The sequence below is a fragment of the Lactuca sativa genome, chromosome 6 (genome assembly GCF_002870075.4).
Source record: "Lactuca sativa cultivar Salinas chromosome 6, Lsat_Salinas_v11, whole genome shotgun sequence".
In the NCBI taxonomy this organism is placed as follows: domain Eukaryota; kingdom Viridiplantae; phylum Streptophyta; class Magnoliopsida; order Asterales; family Asteraceae; genus Lactuca; species Lactuca sativa.
Genome location: NC_056628.2, coordinates 54683482 through 54700864, shown reverse-complemented (window position 1 = coordinate 54700864; position 17383 = coordinate 54683482). Strand labels below are relative to the sequence as shown.

General features: G+C 34.9%; 2 long non-coding RNA genes across 3 annotated transcripts; one reads left to right on the top strand and one right to left on the bottom strand.

Annotated features, from left to right (window-relative positions):
* Positions 1-3821: 3821 nt before the first annotated feature.
* On the bottom strand, positions 3822-6246 carry LOC111905367 (uncharacterized). 2 transcript variants are annotated; one of them, XR_006184240.1, is made up of 2 exons: positions 5344-6246; positions 3822-4046 (listed from the first exon to the last, which is right to left on the bottom strand). It is a non-coding gene; the product is annotated as an uncharacterized LOC111905367 (long non-coding RNA). The 2 variants fall into 2 exon arrangements; XR_002854848.2 differs by lacking the exon at positions 3822-4046 and adding an exon at positions 4670-5240.
* Positions 6247-9383: 3137 nt separating this feature from the next.
* LOC111905454 (uncharacterized) lies at positions 9384-11934 on the top strand. Its single transcript, XR_002854868.3, has 3 exons — positions 9384-9517; positions 9605-9692; positions 11781-11934. It is a non-coding gene; the product is annotated as an uncharacterized LOC111905454 (long non-coding RNA).
* Positions 11935-17383: the final 5449 nt, after the last annotated feature.

Sequence of the window (17383 nt, the reverse complement as noted above, 5' to 3'; positions counted from 1 at the left end):
TTCTAGCTTCGAAATGTGACCTTTTGATTCCTCACGTCATGAGAAAAGAGGCTCACGTCGTGAGTCCAGTCAATTTAGGGTTTCTGACGTGTGTCATGCTCTTAGACAGCTGTATCTTCGGAAGGTCAAAACATCTGCATACGAACTCCGTTTTTGACGTTCTTTATATCCATGCGTAGGTGGAGATGTAATCTAAAACTTTCATTTAGACTCCTAAGGACAAAAAGTAGTTTATCATAAACTAACTTTTTACGTTTCCCAGTGTCGTGCCGGTTTTGACGCGAAACTTCGACAGATCATATCTTCTTCGTTATAACTCGGATTTCAGCGTTCTTTATATCTCCGGAATCCTTGTCCCGACCACTACAACTTTCTTCATAGATATTGGACCTATCTATTATTTTATTTTTGACGTTTATTTTTATTCTTAACTTATTATATCTTATAATTAAATATAAGGCACATAAAATCACATAATATTCAAATAATTCCTATTTATTATTTCAAAGTAGGTTATAAGTGTTGACCCTAACAATTACACCATTAAATTAATGCTTAGCCTAGAAACACGGGCGTTACAAACTTGAATATTTTATTCAATATATTTGTGTACAAAGGAAATGTACATCGTCTTAAATGACTATAAACAAAGATTTGACAAATATATAATAATTAATTGAAAATACACAAAAAATCAATTCTTATTATTATTATTATTATTATTATTATTATTATTATTATTATTATACTCTTGATTATCATGTGGAAACGATTTCTAAGTAAACGATATATTTTATTTTTATAATTATTACAAAAAATATAAATCATTTTAGTTGTGATACGAAATTTGTCATACATGATAATATAATTGATTCTTGGATTTTAGGGATTATTACCTAATAAATTATACATCATATCAATTATGCAACTTATCGAATATTATAGAAAGCATTGACCTTCACGTTATTTGAAAACTGGAGAATGTTATAAAAACAACCGTCGGGCTGCCCGAATTTCGTCATGACAGAAAATAAGATTTGAAAATATGTCAAGTATTACGAATCTAAAATACTAAAAGACTTAAATCAAAATCATTCCTAAAAACCAAAGAATTATACGTATTCTAAAGTCTTATATCGGAGAGTTTAGGATTAGGATTCCTAGACATATTGTTAGGTTCCCACGGGACGCTCTATGTGAGTTATGTTTGTTTCTAAAAGCCATATGAGCTAGGATCATTTCCTAAGCTATTGTTAACATGGTGTTTGGTGGTTAGATCTTGTGTGTGTGTTTGTGTGAGGATTTACGAAAGGGGTGAAAGAGGGAGTTTTATGATGGGGTGTTTTTCTTTTATTAGGATCAAAATCCTAGAATCGAAGCCTAGCGCTATAACCGTTAATCCAGGAGGAGTCTTATACTCTACGTCTATGTACACGACATAGATTTATAATACAGAATGTTGGTGTAGATCTATTTCGTATGGAATGATTTATGCGGGTTGGTCTTTTTCCTCGTCTGTGGTTGCTAGCTACAACTTTGTCTGACGAAACAACATGCGTCAATTGTTTCTTTCTTTGTTACTATATGACTATTTGAAACGTTAGTAATGATCTCGATTCCTCCCTTTTTGTTGTGCCTGTGTGGATTGTAGAACGCCTATAGTGTTAGTTATATGCTAATTGTTAGAATGAAGATTTATATTGTGACATCCTCATTTTTACGGCCAGAAAAGACCGATTTCGTTTATGCTTTTTAATAAAAATCAGAGTAACTTCTTAAGAAAAGTATTGCAAAATTTGTTCCCAAAACAAAATATGATATAAATTTTATCAAAACATTTCTTAAAGAAATGTATTTTCATTACATTACAAAAACTCAGGATGTCAATCATCTATACAGACTATAAGCATAAACCAAAATGAAATAAACATATTAGGCCACAAAACACTATCTGGCCTCAAATCCATAATCTCTCGTCAAGTCATCCAATTATGCTTTTGCCACTACCTGTGATACAAGAAAACTGAGTGGGTCAGGCTGGGAAGCCTGGTGAGCATATAGGGTTTTCAACCCACAATAATAAGTTCATTATTTATTTTCATCAAATCACTAACCCGATTACCCGTTCCTGTTATCCTCACTTTACGTCCATAAAGCATCTATTCTAAGGGACCTATCCTAAGGAAATTCATTGGGATGGACACTACTGCGAAGGGGATTCCTTAGCCATATGTGTCCGTAAGGCAACCAGGGGGGATGGAGTACATCTTCAAAAACACCTACAGGTTACGAGCCTGCTAGCATTCCACTGGACTATCTAGAAAAGTCTGTGGTCGTCATCTATACTCCGCTAGACGACTGGATCATCTTAAACATCGTAAACATCGAGACCTCTCATCATTTTATCACACATCATCTATTTCATCTACAAATATTCTACCCATCATATTTGTATATATATATATATATATATATATATATATATATATATACAGTTTAAAACTTGTATAAAACATCTATTCAACACCATCTCAAATAAACAAACAATATAATTACACATAACACGTATTTTGTAGAAAATACTTCATATCTATGTGTAAGAAGAAAGTGGCTACACACTCACTTATTAAGACGATAATTGGGCAGCACCTCGTCTCTTAAAACAATTGTTTCCGATAAAACCGGGACGTTTTCTCAAAAAAGGGCTCCACACGGGCGAAGTTTCGACTCAACAAACTCTTTTTCTTTGAGACTTCGGGGCTTTGGGATTGCTTCGGGTGCTAGGGGATGATACCGGGACCTCGAGGGGTTAAAAGTAGCTAGAGAAAAAGTAGTGAGTGAGAGAGAATAGATTTTGTTAACAAAAACCCGGAGGTCTTGCTTTCTCTTTATAGGGGCTGAAACCTGAATTACGCTGGGCATAATCTTCAAGTACGCTGGTCGTACTACTCTATTAGCCATTACGTTGGACGTACAACTTAGTACGATGGGTGTACCCTGATGTGTGGCATCATACGTGTCGAGTTCGTATGATACGTGTCGAGTTCTTATGATACGTGTCGCATGCGATGGAGTAGGCTACGTGACCCAACTCAGACCTTGAACACGAGTACGTTGGGCGTATTCCGAAATTCCAAACTTCTAAAATTTGTATCTTTCGCATATGAGCTCTGTTTTTGACATTCTTTATATCCACGTGTAGGTGCGACTATGCTCTACAACTTTCATTTAGACTCCGTCGACTAATTTTGACTTTATTTTTAAAGTTATATTTTTAACAGGCCAGGACAGGAAAAGTCCGTTAAAAATTCATAACTTCTTCATCCGACATCCGTTTTCATCTGTCTTTTTACCATTGCATTAATATCGACGAGATCTTCGATTCTCGTTTAGATTGTTTCGGCTAAAAATCACTCGATCTAAATTTTGAGTTTTAGGCTGCATGCTGCTAAGTCGAAACTTAAAAAAATCATAACTTCCTCATACGAAGAAAGATTTTGACGTTCTTTTTATGCACACTCTCGGTTTAACGAATTCTACGACTTTCTTTTAGATCACTAAGGCTAAAAATCGTTCTATTGTAAATTCACTAATTACGTCACGCAGTATCGTACCGGGTCTGTCGCGAAACTTCGACAGGTCATAATTTCTTCGTTATAACTCGGATTTCGGTATTCTTTATATCTCCAGAATCCTTGTTTCAACCACTACAACTTCCTTCATAGATATCGGGTTTATCTAATGTTTATTTTCGACGCTTATTTTTATTCTTAACTTATTAAATCATAATAATTAAGTAAATAAGCACGCAATTCACATAATATTCAAATAATACACCTTTATTATATCAAAACAAGTTACAAAGGTTGACCTAGACTATTACATCATCATTTATGTTTAACCTAGAAACACGGGGGTTACATATATTCTGAAGAAGTATAACTCAAGGGTGAGTTAATCCTCCCAAATTTGGGCTGAATGTTTAGAATGGTTCATGTTGATAACCACGTCTCATTATGACATAATTCTCCGTAAGCAAATAATGACTGTAAAATAAATAAATAAATAAATAAATAACTTGAGTTATGTGTTATAACATGTATTTTGTCTAAATATATGTGAACTCGAGCAATGAAATAGTAACATTTTTATAACACAATATGCATATCGATGTACATATTGCATCATAACTAAAAATGTAAAATAATTAAGGATATGATGTGTTTATTTGAGAAGAGACAAGGGACCACTAATATAATGTGGAGGATATGTTATGTCAATAGCATAGGAGGTGAAGGATAAAACTTGTAAATATGGATCAAATAACTTGTGAATGTGTAACGTCATACATCCCACGTGTAGGTAAATTAGGAAGTTACGATGTCTAGTGAAACTGCCACAACCGATCACTTTTTTTTGTTCTACCTCATCAATTCCATTTCGTTTTTTATGTAAGGGATAACGACTTAAAAATGTAATATTTTTTTTTGATATGTACACATTTAGTCACCGAGTTTTTTTTGTCCATATTTTTCCATTGAATTTGTTGAACTGTTCAAAAAACATCCTTATGACCTGCAATCATAGGTTTAACCGGTTTCCGGCGAGTCTCCGGTTATTTTCTCCGGCGAGACTTCGATGTGCATGATTTTTCCGGCGAAACATAATCTTTTCATAAAACAAAGATTAACACATCAAATATATTCCAGATTCAAGAACACATACAAAAATAAATATATAAACACACATACATACACATCAGATCACTATTCATCGTCTTTAACCTCCAAGCCACCATTAAAATCGAGTTCTTGGGTTTATGATTTTCAGATGATGGTGTACGAAGGGAGTGAAAGATAGTATGTGTTGTTCCAAAATCGACTACAGAAAGGAAAGAAGAGAGAAGTGTATGAGTGTTGTTCCAAAATCATGAACACACTAACTGATCTCTGAAAATCGTTCCAAAAACCAAAATCTCAGATCTGGGAAGAAGATGAACATGATGAAGATCTACAAACAAAGATGATGAACACACACATATACTTCGATTTATGGAGGCTGAAACACATACATCAGATATGTGATGAACACAGATAAATATACATCATATTATTGTTCATCATCTTCAACCTCCGTTCATGAGCAAATCTGAAACAATTACTTGAGCAAAACTTTGGTTTTTTGAAGAATAAAACACCAAAAATGATTTCTTGAGCAAAACGATTTCATCCATGGCAGATCTAGCAAAAAACGAAATTATACACACATGTAGTTATAGGTTCGTGTTTTGATCTAATACATACACACACACATTCAAATATGAAGAAGTTCTCAAGAACAAACCCATTAGAAGATCTCGATAGATCTGGAATTTTTGATCGAATAAGAGACACCCACCCTCTTCGATTTTGATTGCAACCTCCTTCTCTCCTATTGTGCTGGTTCAGAGGATAATGCATTGACGAGCTTGTACATTATGCTGCATAGTTTGTATTTTGCTTACTTTCAACCATCAGAGAAAAACGAAGGGGAATCATTTGAAGTGAAGGACTCATCAATGAAGTTTGATCGGAGGTTGTTGGAAATAGCTTGAGACGGGATCTGGGTTTGTGGGGGTGAAGGTCTCGGTTTTAATGGTGACTTGGAGGTTGAAGACAATGAACAGTAAACAATTTTAATGGTGACTTGGGTTGCTTTGGATAAACAAATCTAGCTAGAAAACGTAATCGATTTGTTAATAGAGAGATGAGGGAGGCGGAAGAAGGGCTTGGTGGTAGTAGTGGCTAATGAGAACGACGATCAAGAAGTGAGGTGTGTGTTTGTGTATTTAATTTTGGAAATCGAAATCTAGTGTGTTGTGTGTGTTCTTGAGTTGTTAATCTGAAAAATCAAAACCTTACTTGTGTGTTACAACTCGCCGGAAAAATCATATTGTCCAGAGACTTGTCGGAGAAGATGACCGGAGTATCATCGGAAATGCAAAGACCGCCGGAAACCGGTTAAACCCACACCAACCAGTCATAAGGGTAAGATATGGACAACAAAACAAGTTTAGCGGGAAAATGTGGACAAAAAAAAATTTCAATGACTAAACATGTACAAAACGAAAAATACAATACCCTTTTAAGTCAAGATTTATTGTTTTCTACTTAAGCTAAAGGTATTTAAACGTCTTTTTATTTATTTGATATTATTTAATGGATTTTTGTGTTTCATAAGAAGCTTAGAATCTTATAACCAAATGCATGTTAAAAAAATATACGTTTGCATATTCATCGATTTAATTATTAAACATGTCTAAGTTTAAAGAAACATGTTTAATATAAAGTGGAGGATTTGATCTTTTTCATCAAACGTGAATATTGAAATTTTGGAAATAGGATGCGACATATTATTTTGGAATTTATCAAGATTTTTGACTAACAAAAGCAGTGTTGTAAAACTCGCCGAATTGGCCGATTACTCCTCCAAGTACCGGCTACTCCCCCCCTTGACGAGGCGAGGTACATAATCCTGAGTACTCACCGATCAGCCCCTTACTGAATTGAGTAGTGTTGTGAAATTCAGTCACTTCGGTGATTAATATGTATAATATACTTAATGATTTATTATTTAACACACGCACATGCAATTTTTACTACATATATATCTTAAATTTTTCATTAATTATTCATGAAGTGAGACCATTATGTGTTTTTCATTTTTTGTGTATTCACATGTATCCAATTTTGTTATATATTTCAATCAACTTATGATTTTATCTTATTATTTTGACATATATAATTTCCCTAAAAATATTTCTACACAAATTTCCAAATCCGAGTACTCCCCGAGTACTCGCTACTCGGTAGTCGGCTGAACAGGTACCGAGTAACGAGTTCTACAACCTTGAACAAAAGTCAATATTATATTGACATACATAAGAATAATCGATATTTAATTAGAGGAATTATAAAGTACTAGTTAGGAGCATTATGCAGAAGCATTATAAGTTGTTGAATTATTGCAATGTATTAATTTATTAGGATTGAAGGAAAGGATTGCTCAGCAGTGCGATAATAAAAGTTAATCAATGTAGCTTTCTTTAAGGCGAGCTATAAAACCTTGTAAAGTATGAATACATGGCTTGTATGTTGTGCTTAATGAAATAAGTGATTATTAAATTTGTTGGCACTTAGAATGTATTGTTCAATTGATTATATAGTTGTATTGTGATGTTACATAAATATTAAGTAACACAAGAAAAGATAAAGAGAAAAGATATTGCAAGCTTGCCTAAGGGTCCTTATGGACTAAGACGTGACCATTTGGATGATTTGTTCTCCAGTATGGATAGACGTGAATTATTGATGGGACCATAATATGGATAACCGTAAATTATTGTCGGGGCCATAATATGGATAGCCATAGTTATTGATGAGACTATATTTCGGTCGTTATGGTTTATAGTAATTTAATTAATGTATTAAGTTATAACTCACCAGACATGTCTGATAATTGTTATGTGCCATGTGTTCCAGGTTCAAGTACAAAACCTTAGTACGAGTGATGATAGTGGCAGCAAGAGTATGGACTGGATATAGATTTTGCACTTAGTAATCTTGTTGCTTTAATTATGGTTTTGATATGGTTGTACACCCACTAATTTTCTGGGGAAAATGTTATATGGTTTTTGGAAACTCTGGTTTTTGAATGATGTTATATAATACTCTGATAAATTCCCAGAAAATAACATTATAATATATGTAAAAAGTTTTGGGTGTTACAATAGGGTTGTCACGAGAATAACTAATCATTGTCGTTGAAATCACATGAGTAGTAAAAATATACGTTTACAAGTTACCAGTTGTTGGAAGGTATATTAGGAGGAGTTTGCCCCATTGGTTAAGTATCAATTTCCAAATTAAGTAAGATAATTCTTAATTAATATTAAGACATGAATTTACAAAGTTTATAAATTCGAAACTTATGAGTTTTACATATAAACTATACAAATGCTTGTACAAGTTTTCAAGAGTAAATTTGACTATTTTATGTTTTTACGAAGTGTGATATGACTTTATTTTATATAAATTGGTATTCAAAATCTTTATATGAAAAGAAAATTTGGTCATGAGAACCGTCAGAGTTTGTTATAAATTTGATTTACTTATATATTTTACAAATGGTGTATTTTTGGATTTGAGCAAATGATATTTCTAAATGAGTCTAAATATACTTTTATGAGTCAATTATTTTATACTTTTGATATAAAAGAGCGTGTTTATAAAAGCTGATCAACCAGATAAATTTTATAAAATATTTTTGAGTATAAAATTACTTTGTGTCTAAACCTGTAGAACTCGCCAACAATTTTGTTGACATATCTTAATGCATGTATTCTCAGGTTTTTTATAAGGTCGGAAGTGTTTGTATAGAAGATCCCGCGATATTTTTATCATACAATTGTGAACGCCGGTTACGCGTGTGTAACGATTCAACAATAACTATTATCGATGTACGTGACAACCGTCAAATTTTAGTCAAACAAAGTCAACAAATCAACCCAAACAACTCAACTAGTACTAGTATGTTAGGGTTTATGATATGTTTCCTAAATGTACACCTTACTATTATAATACAAAGTATCACTCAAAAGTCTCATATGTTCAACAATCTAAACTCTAATTAGGGTGAGAAACATAACAACTCAATAAAAACTCAACCATGTATACTTTGGGGATTGATAACACTCATAACACGATGTAGTGGAGTCCATAATCTTAACACTACAGGGCAACCGTAACTCAGGTTACAAACACAGTCTCTTTCTCTCTCTCTCTCTCTCTCTCTCCTAAATCTCTCTCAAGATCTCTCCCAATTCTCTACCAAATCTCTCTCAAGATGCGAACCCTCTCAGGATGCGAAACCCTCTCAAGATGCGAACCCTTTCAGGATGCGAAATCCTCTCAAGATGTGAAACCCTCTCAAGATGCGAAACCCTCTCAGGATATGAACCCTCTCAAGATGCAAACCCTCTCAGGATGCAAAACTCTCTCAGGATGCGAACCCTCTCAACAGCGAACCCTCTCGCCTCTCATTCCGAATTTTTGACAATTTCGCACTTTACGACATTTTTATGAGTTTTTGACGTTGGATTTTCATCCAACTCATATTTTTCACATCTTAGACCCCCTAAACTCATATGTTATCCTCATATTGAAGATTTATTATATATAAATCATATTTTTACATTATATTACACAAGTGGGTCAAGTAGATCCCCACTTGCCACCTTTATGTCACTTCCCCACTTGCCATTGGTCAAACCATTATCTCTTCACACATTTCAACCAATCCACTTGCATTATTATATCTTATTCCAATCTCCATTTAAACCTACTTCCAGGAGAAGATTGATTCTTCACATTCACCATTTTTTTTTCACATTTTCCACTAAATTCTCCAAGAACATTTCACGCTCTCTCTAGAAAAGAGCCTTTCAAGAATTCTACTTGGGATATTTTCTTAGATTTTGGTAATTGTTCCTCCAACTTTTAAACATTCTACATATGCTCTACAAATCTCAAATCATTTACACAAATATGTAAATATTTGTTCATAGGATCGTCAAACCCTCAAGTATTGTTCAAGTGTTCTTAACTTGAAAACTCATCATCCTCAACCTTCCACTCTTCAAGGAATCACATAAGGTGAGTTCATAATCCTAAATTTTCATGTTTTCTTCAAGTTTTAATGGGGAGAATACAAGTTATAACACGAAAACATAATCTAAACCAAAACATCAGCTTTCCACAGAAAAGTTGTGATTTGTTTACGAACTGTTTTACCCATCTAAAACTTAATATTTTTCAAAAATGTATACTATGCAAGTATTTCAGGTTTATACCTTTTTAAGGACTACTCGCACGCGTTCATATGATTTTCTACAATTTATGACGATCTTTACAAAATTGTCTGTCATTCCAGAAAGGATCTCGGACCAGTCTGTAAAAATGAACATTTTCACACTGGTTAGAGACCACTAAAGGCAATAATAAAAATTATGGACAAATTAGAATCATTTTCTAAACTCTCAGAGTTTACAGATTCAGATTTTGACTTACGATGATTTTTTTATAATTTCTGTAAAAATGTGAACATAAAAGTTAAACTAGAAAAATAGTTTATAGATTTATTTACACTTTGTAATATGTTGAGCAACAAGGGTATTTTCTCAAAAACTTTATTACCGTTTATACAAAAATGTTAAATTGCAAAGGTCTTTCATTACATACAGAACATGCATATAAACTATAATAGATATAGTTTATGGAACTTACATACTATTTTACTAAGTCGGGAAACAATACAAAAGCAAACATATAAACTATAATAGGTATAGTTTATGGAACTTACATACTAATTTACTAAGTCGGAAAAAAAATAAAAAAAACAAACATATAAACTATAATAGGTATAGTTTAGGAGACATACATTACGATATCACTATGAAAATTGTAATACATACAATTTATCATTACAAAATGATTTTTCATTATTCTACACATAACCGTCAATATAGCTTTGTGAGACACGCCTTCAAGTACTTATCTAAGTACCAACAAAAGTCCTGATTTTATAATCAAAGTCTCCTGGAGGGAGAGCGTGAATTTGTGTATAGATCTATATGAGACTGACGATCTTGCGCCCTGACTGTTAGCTACAGTTTGAACGAAAGTTCTGGTGTGACAAATGTCATAACGATTCTGACGCTTGAAAAATGACGTATCAGGCCATCTTAGGTTATCAAGCATGAGTATAATAACTTACAATATGGTATTAACAATATGATTAGTGTACAAATACTTACATAACTTCAAATGGTTTTTAATAAAACTACAAAACAATATTTTACAGTACAACTGGTGGATCCAAGAACATACATACTAAAGGTTCAATGTTCATTTATAAATTAATAAGGCGTAAAGGACCCTTATTTGTTAATTCTGTGATTCCTTAGTTTTTACATTAGGGTTATATACAATGAAGATCCGATAGGCAGTAGAATGTGTGATTTCCGCTTTACTTCTTGTTCCTTGTTTGGTTATGGGCTCAGAGCAGAACCACACATTTGACTGTCCGTTCGAATCTTTGATTATATATAACTTGTATACACTAAGTGATCATAGGAGGAACCAGTATGGGTCATACTTCTTCATATAAGTACAATACACTATTTTCTAGCACAAGAAACTTGCATTTATGGAAAAACATTTATCCAGGATTATATATATAAATACAACTACAATACGCTACTTTTCTAGTACAGTACAACTTACCTTTCTGAATGGACCATTATTGTTAGCTCTATGATTACCTAGTGAATATGTTAGGGTTATACACAATGAAGATCCAATAGGTAGTAGAATGTGTGATTTCCGCTTTACTTCCTGTTCCTTGTTTGGTTGTGAGCTTAGAACAAAACCGCACATTCGATTGTCCATTCGATCGTGATTAAATATAACTTGTATACACTAGGTGATCATAGAAGGAACTAGTATGGGTCACACTACTTACATGAATTCATACTTCATATTAATAATTTTAAGCATAAGAAACTTATAAATTTTGGTCTTAAGGTCTAAGACTACATTTCATTTACAAAAGAAAATATTGGATTTTCTGGAAGGACTCACTAACGTTTTCAAGGAACAAAGAACATACCTTTTTCATACAAAATGCGTATGAACTCACCAACTTAAATGTTGACACTTTTTCAAAACCAATTGTATTCTCAGGAAATCAGTAAACAGGTACTCACTCAGGTTTTGAAGATGGGGCGTAGCAGCGTCAAGTCTTAGTTTTTGGTATAGTTTTGTTGTCAAACAAACAATGATTCGAATACAAATGTGAACACTATATTATTAATACAGATGGTTGTTGTTGCTTTGATTACTATTATTCAATTGTTATAATACTGTACATGACATCATCCTCCTTGAACGTTTCCGCCGTTCTGGTTTGGGGGTGTGACAATGTAACTTCTATTTCGGTAAAATATAATATTATATTTGTATTGTCCAATGTATGTTCAATAACTGTGATTACTGGTTTACGTCGTGCACCTCAATGTTCTCGCCATCGGTCGGGGGTTATCTTCTCCATAACATTTGCCTCCTTAGCCTTCTTTGGAAGCTTGCAATTTGCAACCCGATGACCCCGTTGGTCACAGTTATGGCGGTTTCCTTGAAACCTTTTCTTAAAAATTCCACCTTTGGCTCCTAAGTTTGAACCCTTGCCTTTCTTTTGGAATTTGCCCTTTCTAGATTTGTTCTTCCTAGAAGTTTGACCATGCTCCACCACATTAGCTTTCTCAGAAGTAGGGGTATAACTACTCTTTTAAGCTATCTTATTGTCCTCTTCAATTCGAAGGTGAACAATAAGGTCCTCAATGGACATCTCCTTTCTCTTATGTTTCAAGTAATTCTTGAAATCAACCCAACTCGCAGATAACTTCTCAATCATGGAAGCAACAGAAAAAGGCTCATTAAACCCCATACCCTCGTCATGCATGTCATGTAGGAGGACTTGTAGTTCTTGGAATTGGGACATAATAGTTTTGCCATCCACCATTTTGTAGTCAAGAAATCGGGCAACCACAAATTTCTTTGTCTTGACATCTTTAGTTTTATAGTTTTTGTCCAATGAGTCCCATAGTTTTTTGGCTGTCTTTGTTACACTATATACATTATAAAGGGAATAAACAAGGCCATTAAGAACATAATTCCTACACAAGAAATCAAAATGTTTCCAAGCATCAATAGCAGTTAAAGCTTGCACATCTCCTTCTCCTCTGGGCATTCGAGGAGCCTCTTCAGTTAAGAATCTAGCAAGATGTTGGATAAGGTGTCTAAGTCCATAACTATTTCTGGTATATACTTGACCCGACCCGACATGGTCCACTTGGGTTGCATGACACCATGGAATTGGATAAACTAAAATGAGAGAAATAACACTTATGGTGTGACATCCCCAATTTCACGGCCAGAAAAGACCGATTTGTTTATGCTTTGTTTTATAAAACAGAGTGATCGTTTAAAGAAAACGGTTGCGGAATTTGTTCCCAAAATAAAATATGATAACCATTTATCAAAATATTTCTCAAAGAGAATGTATTTTCATTAAATAATAAAACCTCGGGATGTCATGTTCGTTACAGACCAAAAGCATAAACAATATAAAATAGATCTTACAATAGTTATTTATAACTATTGATCTATAATCCAAAATCTCTCGTCAAGTTCACCAACTTATACCCTTGTGCCATTACCTGTAATGAAAAGAAAACTGAGTGGGTCAGGCTTGGGAGCCTGGTGAACATATAGGGTTTTCAACCCACAATAATATAATTATTATATTTAATCAGCAAACAATCAACCCAATTACCCATCCCCATTATCTTCTTAAGGTTTTACCCTAAGAACCAACTATCCTTCATTCCTTTATTCCTAAGGAATTGGCACAAAATCCATTGCTGCCAAAGTTTATTTATCAAGTACTAAATCCATAGTTATCAGGTGCTAACTCCATAGTCACCAAGGTTCACTTAACAAGCGCTAACTCCATAGTCGCCAAGGCTTACTCAACAAGCGCTAACTCCATAGTCGCCAAAGTTTACTCAACAAGCGCTAACTCCATAGTCGCCAAGGTTCATCAAATAGACACGAAGTCACATCGTCGCGCCAAGGTTTATACAATAGGCGCTAACTCTATAGTCACCAACTATCCCATCTACCCAAGTTCTACCCAACATTTTCGTAGATATAAATACTTACATAGTTTAAATCATTTAACACTTGTATAAAACATCAACTCCACACCCATCTCAAATAGACAAATAATGCATAAACACATAGCACGTATTTCATAGCTGTTAGCCAAATCAGAAGAACTATAGGCTCGAAGGCTCGGGTTGGTCAAGCGAACTGATTCATTTAATTCTTCGCCTAGTCTTAGCACCCGCACAGTAGAGGGGAATAAGCATTCCCTTTCCGACAAAACTAAGCGTCTTGCCGCTGGGTAAAGGCAATAGGAGGAGGTTTGGAACCCCAAAACAAGTCTAGGCTTAAGAACGGATGACTCCCAAGAGCTCTTATCGACGGAGTCGTTTGGCACCTCGATGTCGACTCATCACATCCTGGGGTTGAAGAAGGTCCCAAGGGTTCGGTTGTTCGCCGATTCATACTTCATATTTATGTGTTAGAAGAAAGTAACTACACCCTCACACATATAAACAACAATATACTTAATACACTCAAACCATACTTGTATTATTATCGTGTTTATGAAAGGTAGTATACACTCACTTGATCAGAAGATGATCGGACAGCACTACGACTTGCAGAAGTAGTATATCTCCGCAGATCTGGAAGATCTTCACAAAAATTGAACTTCTCGCGGGCAGAGCTTCGGCTCGGGAATCACGCTCTTCGGGATTCTCGGGGCTTCGGATCTTGCTTCGGGACTCGGGATTGATACCGGGGCTTTGGGACACTTCGGGCACGCAAAACGATGCAAAACGGTAGAGAGAAGAGAGAAAAAGAGCAAATAAGTCGGCTGCCCTCGCATCCTATTTATAGAAGGCTGGAGCCTCGGAGTACGCGGGGCGTACGCATCCGAAACGTCACTGCATGCGTCATCTGAAGAACTCGAGTGCGAAGGTCGTCATGCTTCGCTGTACGCGGGGCGTACTTTGGATGAGTCCGATGAATCGTCTTCGGATAATACCGGGAGTTAATAATTAAATTTAATTATTAATTATTTAATAAACTTTGAAAATTCATATCTTCTTCATACGAACTCCATTTTCGACGTTCTTTATATCCACGCGTAGGTGAGACAACGCTCTACGACTTTCGTTTAGACTCTGTCGGCTAATTTTGACCTTTATTTTTATTATTTATTTTTAATAGGCCGGGACAGAAAATTTTGTTATAAATTCATAACCTCTTCGTTTGACGTCCGTTCTTGCCTAACTTTTCGTCGTTTCGCTACTAACAACGAGATCTTCGATTCTCGTTTAGATCGGTAAGGCTAAATATCACTCTAACGTAAATTCACTTTTTACGTCATTCAGCGTTGTGCCGGTTCTGTCGCGAAACTTCAACAAGTCATAACTTCTTCGTTATAACTCGGATTTTGGCGTTCTTTATATGCACGGAAACCTTGTAACATATACTACAACTTAGTTAGGATTATTCATCCTAAATAATCTTCTATCAAAAAGTCATTTTTGACGGTTATTGTCTCTAAATTGACTAGCCCTGATCTACGGGTGTTACATATGGTTTATTAGTATATTATAAGTTCTAATATATTAATAATATTATTTAATTAGTTTGATCAAGAATTAATTTAGAATTAATTAAGTGATCAAAAGATAACTAATTAAATATATGGGTAGATTATGTAAATCTTCCATATCTTATATAGTGGGCTAAGAGGCTCCATTGATTATCAAGTTGGGTTCCACCCTGTGACATCTCCATTTTTACGGCTAGAAAAGACCGATTTTGTTTATGCTTTATAAAAATCAGAGTATCTCTTTTAATAAAAATGTTGTGGAATTTGTTCCCAGAAAAACATGTTAAATACGTTATCAAATCATTTTCGAAGAAACGTATTTTATTCATTTTAAAACGTTTGGGATGTCATCATCAATACAAGAACATAAGCATAAACGGAACTTACATTTATTTACACTAGTGATCTACATGTCTTTAATCTCTCAGTGTAATGTCACTTCATATCGACACCTGTGATATAAATAAACTGAGTGGGTCAGGTTGGGAAACCTGGTGAATACATAGGGTTTTCAACCCACAATAATATAATTATTATGTTCAATCATCAAACAATTAACCCAATTACCCATCCCCATTATCTTCTTTATTCCTAAGTACCCTCCCTAAGGATTTATCCTAAGGGTCGTCTCCTACATCATATTTTACCTCTCATCTTCTTACATCGCATCTCCTTATATGTTTGTTCCTAAGGACTTTCCCTAAGGAGCATCGCCTACATCGCCTAGACAGTATTGATTCAGGGATTACTCCCTCAATACGTGCCCACCAAGGGTTAGGTTATCATCGCATGAATACGTAGTTACAACATCGCCTAAACTCGTAATTCATCACCTACATGTTATGAGCCTGCTGGTGTTTCCACGGGGTTGTCTATAATAGTTCGTGGTCGCCATCTATACTCTGGTAGATGACTACATCTCCAAATTGTTGGACAAGGTTGTAGTATCCTACATCACCGATTCATCATCACCTATCTATCCTCACCTAATTATCATCACCTATCTCTCATTATTTTATTTTGTCACACCCAACTATTTCATCTACCCATGTTTTATCCCAACATATTAGTAGATATAAATATACAGTTTAAATCATTTAAAACATGTATAAAATCATTCATCCGGCATAGACAACAAGTATTCAGATAATATGCACACATAGCACGTAATTTATGTAAAATACTTCATAGATATGTGTAAGATGAAAGGGACCATGCACTCACCTGAAAAGGTGGTGATTCTGCCTTCGAACAACGCTTCGTTATCTCAAAACAATTATCCCTCGATAAAACCTAGTATCATTATCACTAGGGTTTAGTCTAACGTTAACCGTGACTAATTAATAGTCTAGCTATTATTATTATTATTATATAAGCGTTAACCAACACTCTATATAACTCATAATAATAGCCCAAATAATTATTTTAAGGTCCTAATAATGTTACTATATTAAAACCTAAGATATACAAAAGATACGTTAGGCGTAGCTCACTTGCAGCGGGTTTTTTTCAAAATCGGGCTCCGTTGGAGCAGCGTTCCCGAGCTGAAAGGCTCTTCTTCTCGGAGCCGTCAGGTGCTCCGGGGCTTCCGCCTCGTGCTAGGGAGGTTCCCTAGGCTTTTTGGGGGGTTTCGGGGCTACAGAGGAGTTCTAGAGAGAGAGAGGGAAGTGAAGGGAGGTGTGAGAATGAATGGAGGGGGCATCTCTATTTATAGGAGGCTGGAGGGTCACTCACGTCGTGAGCCTACTTGGGCACCAAGGCAAAGCCTAGTGCTGACACGTGGCATCGCACACAGGGTGGAAATCAACCAATTTTCAAAAGTTCATAAAGTTCGCATACGAAATCCGTTTTTGAAGTTCTTTATATCCACGCGTAGGTAAAAACAAGATCTGCAACTTTCATTTAGACTCCGTCGGGTAGTTCTCGACCAATCTTAAATTTAACAGTAGGAGGAGTTTAGACTGCTAAATGACCGCGAAGAATTCGTAACTCCTTCATACGGAATCCGTTTTCGTCTATCTTTTTACCATTGAGTTCC